This window comes from Arvicanthis niloticus, chromosome 4 (assembly GCF_011762505.2).
Source record: "Arvicanthis niloticus isolate mArvNil1 chromosome 4, mArvNil1.pat.X, whole genome shotgun sequence".
Classification (NCBI taxonomy): domain Eukaryota; kingdom Metazoa; phylum Chordata; class Mammalia; order Rodentia; family Muridae; genus Arvicanthis; species Arvicanthis niloticus.
In genome coordinates this window covers 102,971,218-102,998,255 of record NC_047661.1, presented here as the reverse complement: position 1 = coordinate 102,998,255, position 27,038 = coordinate 102,971,218, and the positions used below count along the sequence as shown (strand labels likewise).

The window sequence follows — 27,038 nt, the reverse complement described above, 5'->3', positions numbered from 1 at the left end:
ATATTTTCACAAAATACTATCACTATAATATCAAACATGACCACAGTTGATAATCATGCAACCTTCTCTGGCCTTGTCCAGTACTCTTTAACTTGCTATGGATCTTGGCCTTATACAGGATTTAATATTTTCTACCACATGATTTACTTATTAAATGTTAATTGCATTCAAAATACTACAATAACAGTTGGACCCAAGTCTGTTCTCCATACCTCTCCCCCTCTCCCCATCCTTTCTACCTCTTTCCTTGCTTCTTCCTTCATTCCTTTGGTCTACCCTCCCCTTGCAAATAGTTCACAATGCTACAACAGTACTTCTAACACAGCTCTACTAATATGTAGGAACCAGAGGTAGCCACGTTTGACATTGGTACAAATCAAATACTAGGAGGTAGGTGCTCAACTTTCACATTCCTAGAGGGAGATATTTAGAGTGCAGCTATAATTATCTGTATCAGATCAGGTGAATGGAAAATCCGCTTCAGCTATGCATTGTGTTTCCTTTAGTCACAGAGCCACTATACCTCACTAAGTAGTTGGGCATACTGTATTATACTATCGTGATAAAAGAGCAACAATTTGAAGACTAATATCAGGTTAAGAAACACTTTGCGCTTCTGAAAACCCCCGACTCTGGTTTTGAAAGCTTTCATTTTACTAACTAACTAATCAACAAGCAAAGATTAGGTACAAATGATAAATTAATCAGACAATGACAGGTAAATGAAAAAAGTTATCAGATTTCCTAAATATCTGAAGAAAATCATGAATTTGTATCTAATTTTCATTGTGTAAGTCATTTTAAGAGATTTCTGAAATTCTGTCTTATTAGTAACTGCTGTAGGTTGTACAAGATGATAGAGTAATTTTAGTCTGATTGTTTTAATTCACACAATTTCTCCCTAAAATATCATTGAAAAATTTATTTTTTTCACTTTTTAGGATTTTACCCAGTCTGGGTAGTAGTATAATGTAGTTACAACGTACCTCTTTAAGGACATCGTGGATCAAAGCCAGAGATGTCCTCTCACTCTCACCAGGATTGTAAACACAAAGCAGTATATCAAATCTTTATAATGTTATGCTGATATATATCTTAGTTTTCATTAAGTAATTAAATCAATACTATAATACCACTTGCCTGTTTTTTTGACAAGTGTTACCTCTACCATTTCCACATAAGTAATGAAGATGAAAAGCATTCTGACATCTCTTTCATTTGAAAGGACTCATTGTCACAAGGCAGGCATGTAGCAGTAACTACATGTTAATTTAATACATATTGATATTATATGCACATATAGACTCATTGCTTCTTTTCCAGTGTACTTTGTCTAGACGACTCCAAAAAATGAGAAAACACATGATATTAAAATACCCTGGCATATTTCTATGAATTTGATTTTGGATTTTGTGTAACAAATTTCTCAAGTTTAATTGGAATGCTTCTGTTTTTATTTCTTATATTACATGTTTGAATTTTACAGAATTTGTCTTTACAAATGTCTCTGCAGTTTACTTTATGAGGTAAAATTGTACTGCTTTTGGATGCTAAAATTATCTCACAGTAAAGATTTAAAGTAGAAACTTAAATTGGCTGACAGCTGATGTGTATTCTGAATCTTGGTGTGCCAGTTTAAAAATGAGAAGAAACCTAAGAATCAATAAAATATATAAATGAATGAACATAAGAAAACTGTAAGTTGTGTTCATGATGTTAGGAAATAAGAAATTGAAATGATTATAAGATTGTTCAAAGAGCAAGTTCAAACTAGAGAAGGTACCACTATTTGGTAGTTAGTTAAATATTAATGAGTTGAATGGGAGGGGACTCAATCTATCCTCATCAACAACACATTATAAATATAAAGATTGAATCTATAGGAATCTAGGTATTGCTCATATTTTTGGGACTAGAATTAGACTAGGCTCTGAGAGTAGTTGAGGAATACTAAAATTTGTCTGGAAGGTTAATTGCTGACTATCTAACCCTGGTACAGGAGCCCTGAGTCTTTCAAATTTATAATCTAGCAAAATGTTTTACATGCCACTGCTCCTTCTTGTAAGGGTCAGAGTAATGGGCCTGTCAATTGCCTAGACATGAACATGTCTCTTGAGAAAGCTGTTTGATACAAAGATCTTAAAAATATGAAACTCATCTCACATGTTGTGATGCTGGGCATATGCTTGGCTCATGGGAAGTGGCACTATTAGGAGGTATGGCCTTGTTGAATTAAGTGTGGCCCTGTTGGAAGAAGTGCATCACTATGTAGTCAGACGTTGAGGCCTGCTAGTGCTCAAATGCCACCCAGTGTGGAAGAGAATCACTCCTGACTGCCTATGGGAAGACAGGTCTCCTCTGCTCAAGATGTAGAACTCTCAGCTCCTCATCCAGCATCATATCTGCCTTCAAGCTGCCATGCTTCCCACCATGATGATAATGGACTGAACCTCTGAAACTGAAAGTCAGTCCCAATTAAATGTTTGCCTTCATGAGAGTTGCTTTGGTCATGATGTATGTTCACAGCAATAAAACTCTAAGAGAGAAGTTGGTACCTGGAACTGGGACATTGCTGTGATAGGTCTGACTATGCTTTTGTTTGAAGGGATGTGGATTTGGGAGCTTTGGAAAGCAGTGGAATGCTTTAAGTGGGGCTTAATGGGTCATACTAGTAGAAGTCTGGAAGACAGAGGTATTGAGGATAATTTGAACTGTGGGGCCTGACTCAAGAGGTTTCAGAGGAGACAAATTTTAGTATGTTGCCTGGAAATCATTTGTGTGATATTTTGGTGAAGAATGTGGCTGATTTTTGCCCTTTTCTGGGAAGTGTACCTAAGGCTAAGGTGAAGAGATTCAGATTGGTTTCATTAAGGAAGAAGGTCTCAAAGCAGCCTAGCATAGACTCTCTCCTGTAGTTCACGCTCATGAAGAGACATACAAAATTAGAAAAAAAAAACCACAAATTGTGTGGTTCAGTGAGTAAAGGGGCACCTGGAATTAGGATGAATCTACATCCTATGTTCAAAGACATTAAATTAAATTAAGGGTGTTGTGACCTCAGAGCAAGATCCCACTCAGCTAAGCTTATTGTTTATGTCTTTGCAGTTGGAAAAGTGATAGCAACATCATATTAGTCATTATTATGATTGAGTTATTGTTTTAATTGTGATATAAAAATATATGTATCAAATTGACAAGAGATAGATTGTGATGGCTATTTTCAGTTGTTAACTTGACTATCTCGGGAATGAAATACAATCTAGAACTTATAACGATCTTGTGAAAAAGTAAAGAAAGGCTTAAGTCTAAGCATGATGGTACATACCTTTAATCCCAGCCTTCAGGAATCAGAGGCATGCAGAGTTCAAGGTCAGCCTACAAAGCAAGTTTCAGGATAGCCAAGATTAAGAAGTGAAGGAGTTGGATAACAAGTAAGATGGTGATGTTGTAGTAAAAAAAGAGAAGCATGTTCCAGCCCCAACAAGCAGCAGCAATTGTCAGCTTTGGCCATGTGGCTCTAGCTTTAGAATCAAGAGGAGATGGGGGTCACTGGGAAAATTAATGCTGGCTAGCTGGAGCTAAGAAATTAGTGGTAATAAAGATGAGCCAGCATCACTCTGGTAAAATCTTCTGGGAAGTATTTTCTGAAAGCACAATGCTGTGCTCTAGAGATAGACCTCATGCCTGCCGCTAGACATGGTAACATGTAAGAATCAGGTGGTACTGGTTTTAAAGCATGAAGGGGTAATGGAAAGCAGGTGAGGCTTGGCCATTTGAAAGGCCAGGAAAAGCCATTGATGAAGGTGCAGTCTCAGTTGCAGTTGACAGCCTAGGACTGAAGGGGTCATGAAAGGAATTTGAAGTTTGGCCCCATAAAAGAAAGCCCATGAGAGACCATTGGTAAATGTTGTAGAGTACTTATCACACCGTGAACCATGCAATTATGTTATAGTGTGGCTCAGCCTTTTAATTCTTTGGCTGCCCTTAATATATACCTTTAATCTCAAAGTTTGTAAAAGGAAGCACCCATGCTTGAAAATATCTAATTGAGTGGCAGACAAAGTGACAAATCTGAAAAAGATTTGACAGAATAGGATATGCCTATTTCTCACAAGAAGAGAGAGAAAAGGAAAGCTACTTAAAAAGCAGTGCAGACAGGTAAAGAGGCAGTTTTCCTGGGACAGTTTTACAAAGACATGGTGTAAAGAGAACAAGCTAGACACAGATAAAGACAGAATTAGACAGAGAATGAGAAGGAGCCAGAGAATTAGGACGGATTTCTAGAGTTAGTGTGAGTCAAGCAGAGCAATTCAGGGGATGCCAAGAGAGAGCAAGAAGCAAGACTGAAACAGCCAAATTGGAGACAAGTTTGAGCCAGAACAGCTGAGTTGAACCAGCCAGTCAGAGCTCAGAAAGAAAAAGAAAGGGTGAGATTATTCCACATAAGACTTGGATGCTGAAAATATTTTAGGTCTAGATTTTATTGTATGGAGGCTAGAAGCTTCTAGGAATAGGCATAGGTTATCAGACAGAGGCAGTACGCTTTCTGAGACTATATTTACTACAGGCAAATAAAAGATATTCTTACAGGAAAAGCCTTATTGCAGCAGAAGACCCCATTGTATGGAATGGACACCAAGAAGTGCATCAGCAATGAAATGGAGTTAACCAGAGCCTAGAGTACTACAGAGGGCAGAGCTGGAGAAGTGACCCAAGCCATTTGGAGGAGCCCAGAAGATCATGCTTGGTAAAGTGGAAGCTGCGTTGGATACCCAAGATGTTAAAACTACCAGAGCCATGGTGTACATGCTGAGGAAAGCTGCTAAGAGAGAATGGAACTTCTCTCTACAAGAGAGAGAAATTTGTTGCAGCCCATAAAATTGAAAGCAGTTGAATATCTGAAGAGTGCTTTGACATCAGACATGGAGATGCAGAGTTTGGAGTTTGCCCAGCTGGTTTTCTGTGTTGCTTTAGTCCAGTATTTCCTCACTATGATGTTTTGGAATGGTACTGAATATCCTGTGATGTTAGAAGTATGCGATATGCATTTTAATTTTGATTTTATATGTGATTACATTTAAGTTTGCATGAATCTCAGAAGGGATTTTAAACTTTGGACTTTCAAACATTATTGAGACTGTGATAGACTATTGGGACATTTGAAGTTGGACTGAATGTAGTCTGCATACTGCTATAGCTAGGCATGACCCCCCATAAACTCATACGTTTGAACAAGCCTGCTGAGCCAGGGAGTGGAATGTGGTGGTTCGAATATGCTTAGCCCTAGGGAAGTGCCACTATTAGGAAGTATGGCCTGATACCCAGTCCATCATTTTGTTGACTAACCAGAACCTCTGTCATCTGTCCTAACTAAAGCACTTAGTTTGAACCTGGCTTTTTTTCTTGGCTTTAGGACTATCTTGTACCTCACTGGTACAATTAGGAATAACTATGCTCTAATTGCATTTTGATAGAAAAGTTATATTTTAACAGGAAGGGTGAAGCTAGGTGATGAGAGAGAGAGAGAAAGAGAGAGAAGGGGGGGGCATGGAGGCAGATGTTCACGTGTCTCCACCAGTCAAAGATAGCTTATATATCTAGGTTGGGTATTGGGTTACACTTCTGATTGAGAATTACCAAACTTATAAAGCCTTTGATTAACATTTTAAAAAATGTATAAAAGCAAAAAGGAAAAGGGGGCATGGGATAGGGGTTTTCTAGGGAGGGAAAGGGGGAAAGAGGATGGCATCTGAAATGTAAATAAAATATAAATAAATAAATAAATAAATAAATAATAAAATAAATAAAAGTATGGCCTGGTTGGAATAGGCATGGTCTTGTTGGAGGAAGTGTGTCAATGTACCCAGGATTTAAGGTATGCTGGTGCTCAAGCCCTACCCATTGTGGAAGAAATTCTCTCCTGGCTGCCTTCAGATCAAACTGTAGAACTATCAGGTGCTCCTCCATCACTATGTCTGCCTGCAAACTGTCATGCTTCCCACCATGCTGACAATGGACTGAACTTCTGAAACTGTAAGTCAGCCCCAATAAATTTGCCTGTATAAGAGTTGCCTTGGTCCTGCTGTCTGTTTACAACAATAAAACCCTAAGACAGATGTACATGAGTACCATGACCTTTCTGGCCACTGGCTGTTCCCATCCTGTTTCTGCAACAGTCCATTTGGTCACCATCTACTCTCAGGTCCTGAGAGTGCTTTGCTTTGCCATGGTCCTTTGACACTGTGCACTCTCAAGCCATCTTATTTGTGATGTCACTTGTACTTTATAACAGGCTAAATGACTTCTATGTTACCTTAGGGCCAGTCCAGTCCTGACACCCACAGGTATTACATTTACCTCATTATGTTTACTTTATCTGTATACCTCTCATTCACACCTCCTAGACCATAAATCTTGGCCACTATCGGAGTCAACAATTCCCATTCTTGTGAAAGACTACAGATGGACTTTGTGAAGAATCTCACTGTAAACTTGTCTTAAATTGTTGTGTTTTTGGGACTAAATTAATTGTTATCTGAATACTTTCCCCCAAATTTGAGCTAAGCTTAAATATAGCTAAAGTAAAATAATCTGGGCCAGACTTTAGAAGTCTTGGTCCAGTGTAGTAAAATCAGGCTGAGCTTAGTTTCACTCTGACCTTGCCCTGATTGGTTTTTAAGCCCAACTACCGAAAAGTCTACAGGGGAATTACCACATATGGCTAACAGTACTTTTTCTGTCCAAAATTTATTTTCATTGTAAGAACCCTTTATTTAATTTTATTTACATTTTTACTTTGATATTTTTATAACATTTCTCCCTTCCATTCTTCCCCTGAAAATCCTCTCATATAACTCCTTGCTCTCTTTCACATTCATGGATTTTTCCCCCATTAATTGTTACTACGTGCATAGATGTTCAAGTTTATACTTTAAAATAAATGAAACAGAGGAAAGGCCTTTTAAGGGCTGAATTATCAACTTTGTTATTTCTTACCTGCCATCTTCTGAATCAGGCCCAGTCCCCTGCCTATACCAGTCAGAAAAGATGATCATCGGGGAATCAAATAAACATCCCTCATTTTTATTATGACAAACTCCTTAGGTTATTTAAACAAGGCCAATATTAAAAATCCAATTTTCATTCAGTAAGCATTCTTCCACTAGTTTAAATTGAGAACTCAAATTACTTGCCAGTAAGCTTCTCTTTATTCAAGCAAAATTAGAAAATGACTCTGGAGAATCCCTCTTCCCTGTGCTTATAGATGGTTCATAGACCAAAACACAAAAGTCACATTTTGAAGAAAGAACTACTTGGTTTTACTCCAGTGAATTCTTAAAAATCAATGGTGCTTCTAGGTGTATTGAACAGACACTTCAGGCACCTTTGGAGCTGCTGCCTGACCCAGCCACATGTCTTTAACTGGGTAAATGTGTATAGCACAGATAGAAATATGGACAATTTTTCATGTCCTTCCATTTTCCATCTTATCCAAGGTGATGCCATGACTCTCTGGCTAGTAAATAAGACTTCATTTGTTGTACTGGACTTTTGTATGCCTAGGATAATTTCCATTTCCACTAAAGTCCTACCACCTACAAAGAATGTTCTTCCTCCCAAACAACCTGTAAAAACATATTTACATAATGCTGTTCTTGATCATCCTTTCAAAGAGAATTACTTTGTTTCCATATTATTTTCTTTTTGTGTCTCTTAAAATATTAGGTCATCAGTGGAAGTCACAGAGATAAAGCAAAGAGCAGAAGGGAGATATGCTTCTTATATCCCTAGAGAAGAGTTGATCTGTCAAATGCTTGTTAGTGTTAAGGTTATCAACAACTGATAAACCCATCTTGGCACAGTGTGAAGCATGTCAGGTTTCAGATATTTTTTTTTTCAGTGTAAGTGAAAAATAATCTGCCATATTGTTGTCCAACTAATCTGATATATAAGATACAAAGTCTCACTGTGCTGTCTAGGTTGCTGGATTCAATCAATTCTCTGTCTCAGTCTTCTGAGCTGCTGAGACTACAAACATGAACCATCACACTGGGTTTTGTCCAAGTACTCTGAATTCCAGCATAAATATTACACCCAATCAAAGCTCTTCCAGTGAGATAAGACAGATAACAATTTTGGTGGGATTTTTCTTGAGTTCTGGTAAGACAACGAGGCCTTGCATGAAAGGAGTCAGCTTAGTTTTGTCTCTATGTTTCCCACATGCTTAAACATGCAAGATAGCTTACTTTAGCTGGGAGAATCAGGTCTTCAGGTGATGTGAATAATTTACACAATTAGAGATACAATCTGATTTATGAAAAAAATCAGATTCTGCAACTGATTCTGCAACTGATTCTAATTGTTGCTCCATTACAGCCTTCAGAAATCCCAGTTCTGAGGAATGAAATGGCTCACACAGTAAAGACACTTGCTGCAAAACCTGAGACCTGAACTTGATATCTAGGATTCATGTGGAGAAGAAAAGAACTGACTACTAACATGTAACTAGTACTGGGGTAAGTGTACCCCAAAACTTAATAAATACTTATATGTATATACACACTGTCTTACAGTTTCTACTGATGTGTACAAACACCATGACCAAAAAGCAAGTTGGGGAGGAAAGGGTTTATTCAGCTTATACTTCCAATTTGCTGTTCACATTGAAAGAAGCAAGGACAGGAACTCAAATAGGCCAGGATCTCGAAGGCAGGAGCTGGTGCAGAGGCCATATAGGGGTGGTGCTTACTCAATTGCTCAGCTTGCTATTTTATAGAACCCAAGACCCCCAACCCAAGGGTGATATCACCCACCATATGTTGAGCCCTTTTCCATTGATCACTGATTGAGAAAATGTCTTACATCTGGATCTCATAGAGGTATTGTTGTGGAAGATATTTAAAAACGGCATTTTCTTGTGCCAACCATCTAAGTGGCAGAAGCTCTGCTTAGCTCTGCTGCCATGTTCTGAAGCCAGAGGCCACATGTGCACTGCAGCTAGAAACAGCCAGATGCCACTCACATGCCACAGCTAGGAATGGCCAGCCAGAAACACCTGCCGCCCTGCCACCCACAAGACACCAGTGTGGGAGATAGCTCTACCAATCTTCCACACTGTCTCTACAAGGTTGGGCTGAGCCCAGACCATCCCGCCATCCATGCTGTGCCCAGTATAAAATGAGACTCTAATGCTTAATGATTGACCAAAGGCTTTATATGTTTGGTAATGCTTAATTAACAAGATGCTCACATAATTAGAAGTGTTAACTAATTAACTAACCTAGATATAAGTTGTTGCCCAGGACTGCTCTTGGTCCAAGAATGATTCTCTATCCTCCTACATCTCTGTCCCTCCTCTTCCTTCTCCTCTTCCTCCCTTACTCCTCCTGTTCCTCTCCTTACTCCTGCTACCCGAGTTCCTCCCAACTTTCAGGAAAAATAATCCTGCTACAAAGTATTTCCTCAACTCAGGCTCCTTTCTCTCTGATGATGTGGGCTTATGTCAAGTTCACACACACACACACACAAACACACACAAAGCCAGTACACACACACACACACACACACACACACACACATGACTGCCTTTCCCAGTTCTGAGTGTTAAACATTTGTTCACTTTGAAGAGGAATAAAATGTTTAGTATAAACTACATTAGAAATATGTCATCTATGATACATAGGATAATATGGTATGTTTCAATTGTCATCTGCCGTTATCCTCCAGTGGTAATAACTTTAAGTAGTGTGATCAATGGAATTGACCAGCTCTGAACTGGAATCCTATACTTAAGAGACCCGGAGATTAATCATTTCTAGCACTAGTTCTTACCTCCATCCTGCTTTCTGCCATGCCTTTAAAGAATTTTTGCAGCTGTGAATTTTGAAGTCTAAGAATTTTAAACTTCATGTGCGTGTTGCTGAATGCAATAGTGATGATTCACACTCCAATTTTCTCTCTGCAAAGCAAGCATCATGTATCTGTAGCTTGTTCTGGGCATCACCTTGTCATTCATGCTGTGGATTCTGTGGAGGCTTTAAGATGTACCTTGATGGAAAGACTCAGTTTTAGCTTGGAATACAAGTTGCAAATGGATTCCCTGAAGTGTAGCATGTGGAGGTCATGGCTCATATTGTGTGACCCCCATTAACTATTCCCTGGGTTGCAGGACTCTGGAGGAACACTTTCTTCACCCCTGTTGAGGGCCACAGGGAAAACACTGAAAAAGAATGGCACTAGGGAGGATTCAAAGCCATCTTCCAGAGTAAGTGCTGCAATTCAGCTTTCAGCTTCACCGCTCCTAAGTACTTCATCAAAATGACATTACTGATTGAGGTGGGTAGTCTGACTGCTGTTTCATCACCAGAGAGCTTTCTTCTTTGACTTTCCTGAAAACTTTGATAATATCTCAGTATTGCATCCTTTTACCTAGAAAACTGGTCCATATTACCTTTGTTCTTTGGTTAAGTGGCTCTGGTTGGCCAAGAAATATCTCCTAGGTTTTTCATATAAATCTGCCCTAACCTTCTCTAAGGAGGTTTATCTGTTACCAAATGCCCAAGCAAGGTATGGTTTGCTTGATGCTCTAATGTGGGCCTAATATTTGGAGATAAATTGGTAATATAACTTATTTATTTGCTATCATAACATAAAGCACTTGGGGAAATAAACTTTTATCTTGTTCATTGTTAGGTCACCAGGACTGAGATTGGTGTTTGGTACAGACCAAGTGTGATATGTCTTTCTATTATTCAGTAGGTAGATAAATATATTGTTTTGAATTATGTGTCTTATAAAAAATGTTTAAATAATTTGTCATTTTCTTACATGTAGCAATTGAGACAGCCACGCATTGTGTCTCTTAACAATAGATACCAGATGACTTATTTGAAAATAACAGGCTTAATAACATGACATATATGCTAGTGTACCATTTGATTATGAGAGAGATGAACAATATCATCTACTGAAGCAAAAGTATATACACAAAGGTATACAATTATTAAATTTTCCAAATATTCCACAGCACTCTACTACAATCAGATTATTTAGTGTTAAAACAGATTTGGTCAACTGATGTATTTAATTCAGAAGTGAAAAGGAAAGGAAAGTGATTTGGAGTCATAGTCATACACTAGAATGGCACAATGCATTGCTTGCCCCTAGTGATGTTGTTATGAGAAATATAGGACTGCCAGTTAAATAAATATGGAACACATACAATTATACACACACTCCAGAAACTTTGTTACAGTCCTAAGTGATGTTCTTTTTTTATATTTACCATATTTTATTTATTATATAGCTATTTATTTGCTGTATCATTTCTCGTTTTTTACAGTATACATTCTATTTACAAAAATAGTTTACTGAAAACAAAGAGTGTTGTGCTTCTCTGGGAATGACGCCATGCATATCATGTTACTACATCCACTGAATGTATCAAAAATCCACGCAATTACTGATGTACACTGTGTGAGGTTGGGTAAGAGCACCCATTTTTTGCCTAATGGTTCAGTTTTCAGAACAGTCTCATTACTAAACAACACATAAGTGCACTCCAAATATATCAATTAGTAATTAAAAATAGAACACCTATTGTTTTGTGCATCATTTACACATTGATGAATAAAAATCTACATTAGTTCAGCGCAAGTCAGTCTTGCTTAATTTTAATAAAGAAATTGAGGCTTGGAAATCATATGTGTATTCTCCAACATAACATCTTTTATAGGGATAAAGAGTGGATTTAATTATCTCTGGTGTTTACTCAGAGGTTTTTAAAGTTTTTGCTTTTCTCTCTGGATTTGATTTTCAGCCTGTTACACACAAGTTGATTGATAATCAGATATTCCTGCAGCTTTTGATTCCCTTGTGTGTAAAGCGGAACAGAAAGTGAATTCACCCTATAGTTTCTGGGGAAGACTAATAATAAGTTACAGAGAAGGCTTTTAGAGCTGATTCTTGTCATATAGAAAGTGCTCAATAAACTTGGCAGTCATTATTAGCATAATAAATTGAAGAACTTTCTGTGATTTCCTTCATTTACTTATTCATTCCACAAATAGTAGATGTTGAGTTCTTTAAAAAGATTTGACACATAATAAATGTAAACAAATGCCAACTATCAAAAGTTTTAGCTTGTGAGTGGAAAATTCTGAATTTCTTTAAAAATATTCTATATTTCTTAATATTTCAGAAAAAAATTAGTCAGCAAGAAGAAAAAATATAGTAAATTTGGTTGGGGTTATATAAAATTGATATTTGTGATGACATGTTTCATAAAATTATAATTGATATGTATGAATGAACATTGATGGAGTTGATTGATTAAAATATACCAACAATTCTGAATAACTTCCCTTTTAGCAACTTCAGTTTAAAGGTCAATGGTATTATGGTTCAACTGTACCTTGGAACTCCATCCTGAAATTATACATTTTGTGATTCTTCCACCAACAGTGATTACCATCTGTCATTTTATATTGTAATCGAACTATATACTAAAAATCCTAAATTTTATCAAAGCTTAAACACCCTTTTATCAGTCTGATTCAATTCCAAAGTATCACAGCTGCTAAATTACCTACTATTAAGGGGGACTTGTCATACTGTGCCAATTTAGGTAAAGAATGAAATGAAGGTAGAATTAATGGACATAAGTTACAGACATGTGATAAAAATCAAGTGTCAGCCGGGCGGTGGTGGCACACGCCTTTAATCCCAGCACTTGGGAGGCAGAGGCAGGCAGATTTCTGAGTTTGAAGCCAACCTGGTCTGCAGAGTGAGCTCCAGGACAGCCAGGACTACACAGAGAAAACCTGTCTCGAAAAAAAAAAAAATCAAGTGTCTACATTTTAACATTTTTACAAGATTTCCAAGTAATTTAGTTTCTAATTTCCTTCCTATATTATCTACTTTTTAGACATCTGCTAAGAAATCAAATATTTCTAGAACTAAACTAATGGTGACATAGCACAATGTTTAATTTATTTTGAAGATATTCACTGGTTCCTTTGAATAATACATACAGTGAAGATATAGTTTATACATAGTCCAAAGGGGTTGGTAATCATTTTAGAAAGAAAATAAACAGGTCAAACTCAAAACTGCTTAGAAAAAAAAAAAAAAAAAACCCTACGAGTCTATTCATATTAATTCCAAATCTTGATGTAATGCTAATTTTTAAATTGTATTATTCTTTGTCAAAAATTTTCATTCCCTGGCTATTGAACTCCACCAGTCACTTAACATTCATGTTGTCCCTGAAATCATTATTGAAATTCATCCTTTGCCCATTATTCTAGGTAATGACTTAGTCTGCTTGGAGTGTTGTGACAAAATACTGTGTACTGGGTAATGTTTAAACAATAGTAATTCATATTATTTTGTGGAGGAAGATAAAAGCCATGGTAAACTTCTGTCTGATGCTTGGGGTTATAGAAGTGTCTGTACAGTGATCTCTTATGGGGAGGTAGGCAGTGAATGAGGATTGAAGGCCTCTTCATTGAGAACATTATTTCATTAATCATATTCAGGACCTATTTATCTCCTCAAAGATACATCTTCCCAATCTCCCATTGGCAACTTCAGAGCCAGGATTTCAAAATTTTTATGTTTCCTTTTTTTTTTTTTTAAGAAAAAGAAGAATTCATGTCATAGTACTGCTGATGTTGCTAACATCATCACTTGACATTTCCTGTTACCCCACTACCACCACATACACACTTTGACACTCTGTATATCTTCACTTTTCTTATATCCTTAAGGTGTTAGTGGGACCCTTAATCTCTACCTGCCTAGGCATTAGTAACTCAAACTGGAATACATTCTCACTTAGAAATCTCCTCATTTGAGGATGACCCAGACACTGAAGGTTTCATCTGGTGGGCCAGTTGAACAATGCAGCGGAACTGATGGTCTTCCTCTTAATAAACTATTTGCTGTCCTCCTGTTTTAAGGTGTGTTTTATTCCATTGCTGCATTTTACATAAATATATGAGATGACACATACATTCTAGTAAATTGATTTGCTTAAGAGAAGCAGGGCCTGGTAGTATTTGAATTCAAAGGAAACTAATTATATATATTTGTCTAATCATACACAAGTAAAATCATTGTATGCTGTGTGTGTGATTACCTCCTTCAATCTGGGGTCCAATATCATACTTTACAGCAACATAGCAATGATTATTAATTGGCTGATTGATAAATATTATGAAAATTTATTTCCTCACTTAAAATAACATTTTACAGTTTTTAATGTATTTGATATTATGTGTTTAATACAATTTTGCATCTCCTCTGTGTCCTTTCGAAGGGAAGCATTATTTTCAGTCTTCAAGCAACATGGAAAACTATCAAAGAGCAGGGTAAAGTGGTGTGTGAACACTATTTTGCTTCTCTGATGTTTCATCACCTGGGAGTCTATATTCAACAAGGATTTAGTATATCTTTCCTTCTACCACATGTTAAATAGAATAATGTCTTTCTTAAAGTTATGAAGCATTTATATATATATATATATATATATATATATATATGTGTGTGTGTGTGTGTGTGTGTGTATTTAGTAAAGATTAATTGTATTAAAAATTATATTAAATTGTATTTTAGAAATAAGTGTAAAATAAAATTCAAATGGATGTTACATGTTCATATGGAGCAAATTTACTGTGAGCATCCGACACCATTAAGCATTCTGTCACACAATACTGATCTCTTCCCTCCTACAGATGCAGCTACCTGCGTGTCTAGAAATTAAGCAAAACATCTGTCCTATCCCAAAGTTGTTAGACTACATTTCTTGAGATTCTATTTATTTCCATTCAGTAACTAGATGATGTTTAAGAGAAATGTAAAATGTAAGTAAAATATTGGTTAAAATATAAAAATGATTGAAAATTGCTTGTATTTAAAAAGTTCCTTATTCTAAAAGAAAAAAAGTGAATGAAAGAAAGAAAGGAAGAAAGAAAGAAAGGAAAAGAAAGAAGGAGCAAGGGTCATTGTAGTATTAGAGCTTAATTAGGATTTAAAATATGGATTACCTAGTAATCATTAAAACAATAAGCATGCAAAGCCTTCAATGGAGTGGCAAGGTCTACAGTCTTCCTTCCAAGCAGCAGAAAGCAACTTTGATTCTCATGGGAACGAATGGGATTTTGATTTTGCACTGTTTTCACAGCTGGCATTTGCTAATAGATTATTCCCTGGCTCCTCAACTGTATGTGTGTGTGTGGTGAATACAATCACAGGCTTTCTGAGCTGTGGCTGATACAAAGCATATCTATTTGTCATTCTGCAAGTAGCAGTGGCCCTGAGCATGAGGTTGGTATAAATACATCTTCATCTTGCTGCTTTCACACTAACCATCCCTTCTCAATCAATTCCAAGGCACAGTACAATTTGAACACATAATAGAAAGTTATTCCACTATAACAGCCTTAGCAGTTCAGTGAGTTGGACATAACATGTGTGGTATTTCTTCAGAACTTAATATTTCATTCTTTCAGGGCTAATTGGGCAAAAGTTCTTGGAGTTCTCTCTGTGTTGGTGATAGAAGAAAAAATGGAAATAATTTAACCTCTTTCCCAGGAAAATTAACTTGGTTACAGTTTAATTTTCCAATGATCAAATTGAAATACATTTGAATTAACAGCCATTGAATATTTTTCAACCTTACTGTAGTGTGAAACATTTCTCCCTAGTTTTAACAAGGGCTTGATTTTTAATTTTCAACTGCTTAATTGTAAGTTTTTTATCAAATATTTTAAATAATAATACTTAATGATTTTAATTTACCATTAACTTTACAAATGTTTATTAAATGGGAATTATTAATATATTATTATAGTGCCTAAAAACCAATCTATTCATCACTCAGATTTGGTAAACAAGTGTTGAGCACGTGTTTTTCCCCCATTCCCTAAGAACCACTGATGAGGAAGAACACTGATGTTCCATCCTTTTAAAAAAAAATTTTCCATTAGAAGAGACAGCCTATAAACTTATTGAACATGTTTACATTAAAGAAATTGACAAGCCAAAAGGGTCCAGTATTTGAAGATCATTACCACTTTAAACAAGGTGGCTATTGTAGGCAATACTACCCATATGACACTTTGCAGGGATATATGTCTTTAATTGGAGAGATAATGAAGACCATCGTGTAACACTTGTGGGAAAAAAGGCTGAAGGCAATTCAGTCACAGGCACATAGTGGCCAACAGTTACTATTTAAGATAAATGAGTTGGAAAGGAATGGTAATTTATAACCTACTGTTAACAGACACAGGTTAAATATATGGGAAGGAAAAGGTTGTAAAACTAGTTCCTAAGTTTCCCTTGTGAATAATCTAAGACGGAACAGATGACACCCACATAGAGAGGAAACAATCACAACATGCTTCTTAATACATTCTTGGTGAAAAAAGATCATGGTGTAATGTTGAGACATTGTAAATTTGAAACAGTTTAGAAATATTCAACATAGATATCAAAGTAATTCTATTTATCACCTGTCTGTCTGTCTGTCTATCTATCTATCTATCTATCTATCTATCTATCTATCTATCTATCAAGATTAGATAGAGATAGAGATGGAGATGGGGATGGGGATGGGGATGGGGATGGGGATGGGGATGGGGATGGGGATGGGGGTGGGCATGGGGATAAAGACAGATAGGTATACTCTGGAAATACTTTGTGACATGTGTAGAGAAAAAGAGATCTCAAGAGCAGTGCAAAGAAGCAGCTAGAGAAATGGAAGAAGGAATAACCAAAGTAAAGTAGTAATAAAATAACATTAACAAGTGTGATAAAGACATAATATTTTGAATTTTGAAGAAGTTAGATTTATTGAGTGTTTACAAGATCAACTTCATACTGACTTCATATTTCACATGAAAAGTGTATACTTGCAGTTAGGTTTGCTGACTTAGACACTTTCGTCAGCACCGTTTATGGAGTCATTCAATCCTCACTATCAAATGGTAGAAGGTGCTATTATTATGCTCCCATTTTAGTTTCAAGACAATGGAGACATAAAGTGTGCACAGTGAGTAATTCAGTAGGCAGTGAGGCCTCATATTTCCAATGCCAAGATCCTTCATTGCTCTTTTACAAGAAATGGTCAGAGAAGAATGTGATATTACTTTTGCAGAAAGGGATGTAAATGAGGTGTAAAACAGACATATATGGAGTGAGATAGCAATGCCATGCATGTGCTATTGAAAGATTGAGATGCAAAAGTGAAGAGTACCTTCAAGCAGGAACAAACACTGCTGGTGAATTAGGAGGCACACTTTTATGTACGTTGAAAGAAAGGGCTGTCTTCTTCCTTTCTTTCTTCATTTCTTTCTTTCTTCTTTCTTTTGTTCATTCATCTGTTCTTTCTTTTTTCCTTTCTTTCTTCCTTTTTTCTATCCTTTCTTTTTAATTTATTTTATTTTTATTTGTTTTTCAAGTTTGTTTCAGAAAAAAGTACACTGATATGAAGACTCCAAAAAGAAACAGAAAACATGATACAAGACAGGGTTTGATGATGAAACAAAGGTCCTCAAGAAGGTCAGGGGAATTAGTATTTATTCTTGATGTCATCATACTGAACAAGTTTAAAGGCAAACACACAACACCAAATAAAAGTTCTCCATCTGCTCAGAAAGAAAAGAAAATGTACAGATTACTAGGAAATACTCAGTTTAAATGGGAAATTTCTCTTGACTAAGATACACACACAAATGTGATGACACATTGCTCACTGGGCTCTGGTGTCTGATTCCTACTAAGGTTCTAGTCCTGAATCAAGGCTGGCTCTGGCTGTGACTGATAGTGTCATCCAGATGGTTAAGGTGATGTTAAAGTAGAATATTTGTTTAAACCTACAACAGGATAAGACTGTATTATCTAATTTCATTTCAACTACTTTAAAAAACCATGGGATGGCCTAAATTCAGTAAGTTTCTTCCAAATGCCTAACCTAACAGTTCTTAGTCCACCAGAAGAAACTGTTCAGAGTGCAACAATGTCTCATCTCTATGGAGTATCAGTATAAAGGCAATTAAAATTTTGTGTTAACTTTTTCTAACTACATAATTTTTATCAAATACACAGGAAATGTAACAAAGTTAAATGTATAAACTATAGATGTATATTTTTCATTTTTCCATTATTTTCAGAGTTATCAATAACTTTCTTCACAGCCTTTTTAGGCACTGTGTTGATATAATTATCCAGTGACTGAATTCCGATTATCTAAATCTAGGTCTATAATGTAATGCGTTTGGAGAGTTTTTTTTCTATATAAATTCTAATACATTCCAGGCTTTCTAGAGAGTTCATTTAAAATTTTAAGAGTTATTCTTGCCCAGAAGTGGTAGCATTTTTCTTTACTTAATTTAATGACAATGGCAAATGACATTATTATTTTATTTTACAGACACTGGGCACAGCTTTGTCAAGTTACAAAGAGTCAATATTATAAAAGTGGACTAACAACCTATTATGTACATTTTAAACGCAGTAGCTTTTCACTAACTGTGCCCCAATCAGTCACGCACACATGAACTCCACATTTGGGTGTTAGATGGAGTATTGCTCTCTGAAGCTGTTTAGAAGTTCAAATGTTTTGACCTGAGGCCAGTACAATTTCCTTGATGTTTCTGGTCTTCAGAAAATAATTCGCTGGCGTAAACTTGCAATAAGAATTTGTAATAGGAAAAAACATTCTCTTCACAAAATTAACCGAATTAATTGCTAACTTTCTACAGAAACTCTTGTCTTAGATAGATGAGACATTCTTATACAGAGCAATGTCTTAATTATAATTAATGTTTTCAACATGTTTGTGAGAATTATTTGATTAACAATCAATATTAATTGTTTTATTAATAATAGATAAATAACAATGACTTTGTTGTTGTTGTTGTTGTTGGAGACAGGGTTTCTCTGTGTAGCCCTTGGCTGTCCTGGAACTCACTCTGTAGACCAGGCTGGCCTCGAACTCAGAAATCCGCCTGCCTCTGCCTTCCATGTGCTAGGATTAAAGGTGTGCGCCACCACCGCCTGGCAACAATGACATTTTAATTGGGAAAGACTTGCAAATGACTGGACTATGTTTCCAAATCACACACTAAATTAATTAATTATATTGACATCCGACTAATATAAACTCACATTGGATTTTTCTTGTACTTTTTAGTTTTTAAAATCTTATTCCACAAGATGGTAAATTATTTTTAAGTAACACAGAAAATTTTTTTAAAAACTCAAAGCAATAAAAAGTTTATAATTTAATAAATAATATACTTGTGGGCACAAGTCAATATAATAAATATAAATTTAAATTCTTAACAATTATGGTACATATACACTAAGTAATAAATAGATACTAAAGAAATATGCTGCTTTTGTCAAATTGTTCATTGTGACTCTGATGTTTTATGTGATTGAAAACAAATGGATATTATGATATCTAGATATACATTTGGTTCTTTCAAACACAGTCTTAGTTTCTCCTGAGTCTCTTTCCTTGAAGGTACTGGAAGCTTCGCTCACTTCTTAACACAAAATCACTGACTAAGAAAATGTCAGCTATCTGCCCCAATTTAAATTGAGAAAATATCGAAGTTTATCATTAAATAAGTATTAAACATCACAAAAATGTCAGGGAAGTCCTAAGGCATAGGGTTTTTATACTGCTTATCACTGAAATTTCTTCTGTAATGAAACTGTGCTTGCTTTATTTTCTCAGTTATTCTGATGCCCGATTACTAGAAGATGAGAGGGAAAGAACATGATAGCAACAGTCACACTGTTTGCATTCAGTTTGCCTCCAGTTGACACTCAGACACAGTGCGCTTATCCTGCCGTCAAACTTATCTCACGCTAGGTACCTCATAGCCCACTTGTCTCCTGAATGGTTTGTATTCATTGTAGACGCTAAACAATTGCCTTACCCTCTCTTGAAGGCTGCCAGGCCATTCTGCTTCTTATCTCTTCTTCTGTAGCTGAAGAAAGCCTTATCCCTTATCTCTTTAGATACTCCATTCAGGTCTGTTTCTTAACCTTCCATTATACCTCATGCACCATGAAGTTTTATTTTTTTACAACAGCTTCAGATTAGCATTAAGGCATGACTTTTTCTCCAGTAGTCTCTCCAGCTTGTTTTTTTTTTTTTTTTTTTTTTTTTTTTTTTAATGATCTATACCTTTTGAATTGACATTCCTTTTACTCTTTCCTGCTCTAAACGTAAATGCCTCCTCCATTTTTTTTTGAGGGAAGGATGTAATGTTCAAGAGAAATAGCAGTATTCAATAATTATAAACAATAAAATATATTTCTGTAATGATAAACATCAGAAAGTCAAAGCACTACTGTGTCTACTTAACTGATTTAAATGTTTTCTGTGAAAGACTGAAAAACTTATTTCAGATTCTAATTCAGTTCTCTAAGACAAATAGTTTTACAAAGAACTCTCAACTAATAAAATTGCAAATAAGAACATATTTGAAGTATAAGAGTTATAATTAAGTGAAATACTCCATAAAATGAATCAATGTGGCTCATAGTTACTACTTACGGAGACCAGCTCTGTGCCAAGACTTCTAAGGGCTCCACATCATCTCCTTTCATCTTCAGGAACCATTGTTTAAGTGTACTCCGAGTGTATCCTCTGTCACTATGTATGATTTAAGTGTTAACACATTCACTTTCTACAACCCCCGAGAAGTATTTCTTCCCCTACATGGGACACATTGGGACTAATCTGTTTAGGATTCGGCAGCTGTGTGGCAGAATCAGAATTGAGACCAGATATTACCCACTACCCCAACTCAACCCTTTGACTTTGTTCAAAAATTATCATACTCAACTCTCAGAAAGTATCCCATTGCCTGTGTGTAGGCAGTACTTATTCAGGACTGAAGTAAAAAACATATATATATATATATATATATATATATATATATATATAATTTATTATTTTATGAAAATGATATTTAAATAAAATAAATAGAATATATAAAATGGAACATAAAATATCGAGTATATACAGTACATAAAAGAGAAAAGAGACAGAGAGGCAAATAGAAAGAGAGAGAGAAAAGTGAGAGGTACAAGAAAGTGAATTGGGAGGAGATTAATAAGCCCTCTAGAGGGAATACATAATGTAGAATTGATCCACCATTTCTGAAAATAAAAACAAAATTAAAAATATCAGGCAAATAAATGAGCAACAATTGATTTTAAGAATCAGTGATGCCATCGTTATAAAATGTAATCAATCTGTTATTTTGTTTGAGGTATTTTCCCAATTAGAACAGGGTATGTGAGAGAACCTTTCATCCAGCACAGCTTGTTTCTACACTTATTAATGATGGATGGGAGATTTCACTTATAGATGGCTGGGTTTTCTGATGGTAAATTAAAGTAGCATCCTGAATTTTCACTACTTTCAGCTGTGGAGGGTCAATGCCACTCTAAATCAAGCGTGTTATGATTGGATGTCTAAAAAATAAAATTGTCACCCTGAGAACTAGGTCTTAAGTGACCCAATTCACTTTCTTCCCTTATTGGACTCTTTACCCAATTTAGAAACCTAAATTAAGGCAAATAAACACTTAATATTGGAGCAATTTTTTATACCGTGGACTTTTAGAATAAGAGTTCAGACATATTTTTGGATCCACAGTTAATTATGCAAACTATATTACTTTTGCTGATTTTTTGAGCAAGTGACTGGAGCTCTATTGAGTCACTATATTTCCTATCCAAAACTTGTTTTGCTTGGTCTGTATATTTTTTGAAGATGAAATTCTCAAAGAGTACCGCATCTACTTTTATAACCCTGGTGGTTGTGGGATGGCGGTGGACGCTTGATGGCACCCTTAGAATTTTGTGTGTGTGGAACATCCATATCCTGTTTTACATGCTGACATATTTTCAAAATATGCAGTAATTCCTCATTTTCTTCACTAATATTCAGTTATAAAATTTTTATGTCTTGAATTAAAAAACTAGTCTCAAAGTATGTGTTTTGATCATTTTTTTTTTCTGTTTCGTGGATCGCAGACACCAAACTCTAACACTATTGCTGGTGGCAAGAAGTGCTTGCTGACAAGAGGCTGGTATAGCTGTCTCCTGAGAGGCTCTTCCAGAGCCTGACCAATATGGATGTGGATACTCACAGCCAACCATCAAGCTAAGCCCCAGGACCCTAAAGGAAGAGTTAGGGGAAGGACTGAAGGAATTGAAGGGAATCGCAAACCCATAGGAAGAACAACAGTATAGACAGTATAGACTAACCGGACCCTCCAGAGATCCCAGGGACTAAACCACCAACCAAAGAGTATATGTGGATGGGTCAATGACTCCAGCTACATATGTAGCAGAGGATGGCCTTATCTGGCATCAATGGGAGGGAAGGCCCTTAGTCCTGTAGAGGCTTGATGTCCCAGAGAAGGGGATGATAGAGGGGTGAGGCAGGAGTGAGTGGGTGCGTGGGTGAGCACCTTCATAGAGGCAAAGGGGAGGGGGGAAGGGATGGAAGGTTAGTGGAGGGAAAACTGAGAAAGGGGACTACATTTGAAATGTAAGTAAATAAGATAACCAATAAAAAAAATTCTTCTCTTAATTTTTGTATGGCTTCAGCAAAGTCTATTCCAATAGTTAGTTTTATTTTGTTTATCTCAATGACTCTCTTTAACAATGGCTGTCTGAGCAAGTCTCTCAGATCAAATGGCTTTAACACAATTTTTTTTCTTGTTGTTCTTTTCCTGAGAAAGGGTCTCAATATATAGTTCTGCCTGTTCTGAAGAATGTAGACTAGACTGCCCTCAAAAACTGAGAGCTCTTTACTTCTGCCTCCCAAGCCCAGGGTTAAGAGTGTGTGCCACTGTATCTGGTTTCAGAGAAATATTTTTAAAATTTAATTATTTTTCCATATCAAAATCAACAAATAGCCCAATTTCTGTTTCTCTCCATCAATGCCTTAAGCAAGGCTTCAGAATTAACCTTACACTCAGCTGCCTGTCATGCTAGCAAAAATTCTCCCCCCGCCCCCCCCCCCGCTCATGTATTACACTGTCATTGTCACTCTTTCTGACAGTTTTCTACAGTCTTCTGCATCACTCTCAATGCAAACTTAAAAATGTCTCCAGTGGCCATGCGTGGCTGTGGCCTCCCTCATTGGCTCTTTGTTACTTTCCAGACCCACATGAGTGTCTCATTAATCAACTAGGTTCAAATCATATCAACTGAACTGTAAATTTAAGAAAAAAATTACATTTTTCTCTGAAATTTTTTTTATTGCATCCTCCAAAGGGAAGTAATTTCTGCTAGTCCTTCATTCTTACCTACTCAGTTCAAGACCTAGAGCAAACATTATGCTTTTCTGAAAGCATAACTATCTCACTCCTATCTTTGTGCTCCATCACCTTGAACTCATTCTTTAAGAGGATGTGGTTAACACACACTTTTCCTTAAATAAACTATTCATGTCCCGTAATTAACTCTGCCTTGGTCTTTACTCGTCAGTCTTAAGGACATCCCATTACTTTGATTTGTCATCAGGATTTACTGAGTCAGGCTTTACGTGTTTAGTGTTTCAGTGCTTTTTTTTTTTTTTTTTTTTTTGAAAAACTCATAAATAATATATTTGTATATATTAAAAATGAGACATATCTAAAAAGTCATAATTCTTCACTTACAGACTCCATAACAAAATGAGTTCCAGTCTCAAAGGAAAAGAAAGAGAAAGTTACCCTCTGATGTGACCGAAGGGAAAACTGTTTTCATCAGAAGTCTTTCATTTGACTTAGAAGAAGAAACGCTTGGGGAGGTCCTCCAGCAATTTGGTGATCATAAGTATGTCCGAATTGTCCTACATCCAGACACAGAGCATTCTAAAGGTTGTGTTTTCGCACAATTCATGACTCAGGAAGCAGCTCAGAAATGGCTTACACTGGCCTCTCCAGAGGCTGAGGTTGGTGGGCTTAAACTAGACGAACCACAGCTCAAAGTCGACTTGGCTGTGACTGGTGATGTGGCAGCAACGCTTTGGACAAAGAAGGTGCAGAAGGCTACTGGAACCCGGAACCTCTAATCTGGCCCGAGAAGGCTTGATCTGCGCTGGAATGAAGGCTGCCTAGGGTGTGAGTGCCGCAGATGTGGCCAAGCGTGAGCCTTCCCAACTACTGAAACATCAGAATCTCAAGAACCAGAATATCTTTGTCTCCCAGACTAGACTTTGCCTGCACAATCTTCCAAAGGCTGTGGATGACAAACAACTAAGGAAGCGACTGCTGGAGGCCACTCGAGGAGAGAAGGGGTTTTGCCGTTTGCCTTAAGGAGCGTGGAGTGATGTGGTACCTTAAAGCAGTCGATGGGAAAGTCAAGGGTCAGTGCCTGGGCTATGCCTTTGCAGAGTTCCAAAAGCATGAGCATGCCCCCAGGCACTTCAACAACAACCCAGGCATCTTTGGGTTCCAAAAGAGACCGATAGTGGAGTTCTCTTTAGAAGATCGAAGAAAACTTAAAGGAGCTGAGAATCCAAGGAAGCCTCCAAAAAAATGGGATCCAAGCCCGTAACCAGTAAGCTCCAAAAGGAGCAAAATGAACTTGGAAAAGACAAACAACAGAAAGCAGTTCAGAGCACCACACAGGATCAAAGTAAGGCGCCTGCAGAGCAGAACCTGAAGGCCAGCTCCACCTCATGGACAGGGTTCCAGACCAAAGCTGAAGTGGAGCAGATGTTGCTGCCTGATGGGAAGAAGAGAAGAAAGGTCCTGGCACTCTCTTCACACCGAGGCCCCCAGATTAGACTGCGGGACAAAGGCAAAGTGATGTCCCTTTCTTCTAGGAAGCCAAAGCCCCAGATGGGCCAGTGGAAGGAAGCAAAAGAAGCAGCAGTTAGCTTTTTTCCAGCAGACACCTAAGAAAAAAAGCTAAGGAAAATAAGACAGAAGACCATTTCAACCAGCTGGTTGAACAATATAAGCAGAAGTTGTTGGGCCCTTCTGAAGGAGCGCCCCTTATGAAGAGAAGCAAATGGTTTGTTAGCTGATGGCACCTGAAGACGGTAGAAAGCCGTATCTTTCACTGAAAGAGGATCCCAGATGATACCGTTGCTGGAGCAGCTCACCTGCCTTCACTCTCCATCTGGAAAATCTACACTTCCTGGGTTCTAAGTCAGACAGCTTTCAAACTATAACACCTAACATAAGCCCTACGATATTTCCAGCTTCTCAATTGGGACTTTTCAGTTTCTGTGGTTACCTTATCAAATTCTTTTTAATGAGTCTCTACCTCCATCTCCACTGATGATTTCTAACAAAAGCAGATCTTGATACTTAAAGTGGCTCCAGAGAAATGTATTTTGAGAATGCATTTTCTAATTTGATTCCAAGGTTCCTGACATTGATTCTCTTGTTAGATTGATTTTAAAGCATCAAGGACCACATCTCTACTTGTAAACATAGTACTTCAAGCTCATATCTCATTGTAGATTCTAGAAGTAGAGACACAGAATTATTCCATGGTTTACTGCTCTTTTGTAACAGAAGTCCAGGATGCTGATTGAATGTGAGAAACCTATCTTTGTATTTCAGGGACAAAAGATGGATAAAAATATCAATGGGTTACTAGTGATATCCCGTGATAATCTTGGAAAGAATAAAATGAACTCAAGCATTTAAATTTGTGTCATATGTATCATAAATGACCTGAGCATTCTAATATATGCCCTTGAAAGAAACTATGATATTATTTAGTTGCTTGAGTGCTAAGGATCAAAGTAGTAATTATATCTTGGAACTATCAGAATTACAATGTAAGTCTAATTACCTATTTCAGAAGGTGTCTACTGGTAAGGCAAGAGTATTTATTGGGAAGAAAAGTGATCTTGAAAGTTGGAATGACAATATATAGGTGTATTCAGAAGATAGGATAGCATTTAGTCCTTGATTATTATTCTTTTGTTTGTGTGCAAGAACCTTTCCTCTTCTTCCACTTTCAGAAGAACTGGCCTTTCTTCCTATGTCTGAGGATACTGAACTTGTATTCTCTCTCTCTCTCTCTCTCTCTCTCTCTCTCTCTCTCTCTCTCAGCATTTGCTTTGAATGCAAGATATTGCTCTCTCTCCTCTAGATCTAATCTTCCATCATTCACGCTTCTGAAAATAGAACTACATTAATGTTTAACAATGACTCTGGAGGAGGTACATTGTACTACAAAAGGATTAAAGAATTCATGTAAAATGGGTAGGAGAAAAATGTAGGAAAATGATGATGACATTTGAACTTGAAAGATGTTGAATTTACACACCAAGAAGAGAATTTTAGAACTTTAACACAGTAGCTCATTAAGGTAGAAAGAGGATTCAAGCATCAATTAGTTGATTGTAACATAAACACAGAGATGGCCCAACCTTAATCAGCTGTACATTTATCATAACTGAATGTAGAGGAAGATATTCAAAGGTTTAGAGAAATTTGGATTCATGGGTGTGTTTATCATTTATTCACCCACATTTGAAGGGGTCAGAAATATTTCTCTATTAATACTCTTGAAGTGACTTTGTGACTACAGTTCTGGAATGTTTCAAGAGCTCTGATTGCTTTTTAAATGTAACCTTGATTTTATTGTTTGCGACTTCTGTACCTACATTGAGAAACCTAAAATCATTCCATGGGATTAAATTTATTCCGAGGATGAGCAGTCAAGCCAGGACATTCAGCTCCAAATGTAAGGCAGGTCACAATAGTGGACACAATAAAAGCAGTAAGCAGAAGCTATTTATGGTGTTGAACAATACATCCTGTCCCAAGCAGTAAAAAAATATGGCATTTATGCTGAATTTATACTTGTTTTTTCATCACGAGTACAGTTTCAGAGCATGTGCATAAATCTAATCTGAAAAACAAAAAATAAATTTTTATGATCAATTTCCATACTCTGAGCCATTTGAATGACCCAAATGTCTTCAGTGAAGATATCAATGCTTCTCTTATAAAAACTTTATAAAAACTTATAAAAACTTATAA

At 36.6% G+C, this 27,038-nt stretch overlaps 1 protein-coding gene and 1 pseudogene across 2 annotated transcripts in view; one reads left to right on the top strand and one right to left on the bottom strand.

Moving 5' to 3' along the window:
* Window positions 1-27,038, bottom strand: part of Ndst4 (N-deacetylase and N-sulfotransferase 4) — a 307,194-nt gene that overhangs the window by 179,622 nt on the left and 100,534 nt on the right. The window lies entirely within an intron of this gene.
* LOC117706768 (RNA-binding protein 28 pseudogene) lies at window positions 8,037-25,060 on the top strand (annotated as a pseudogene).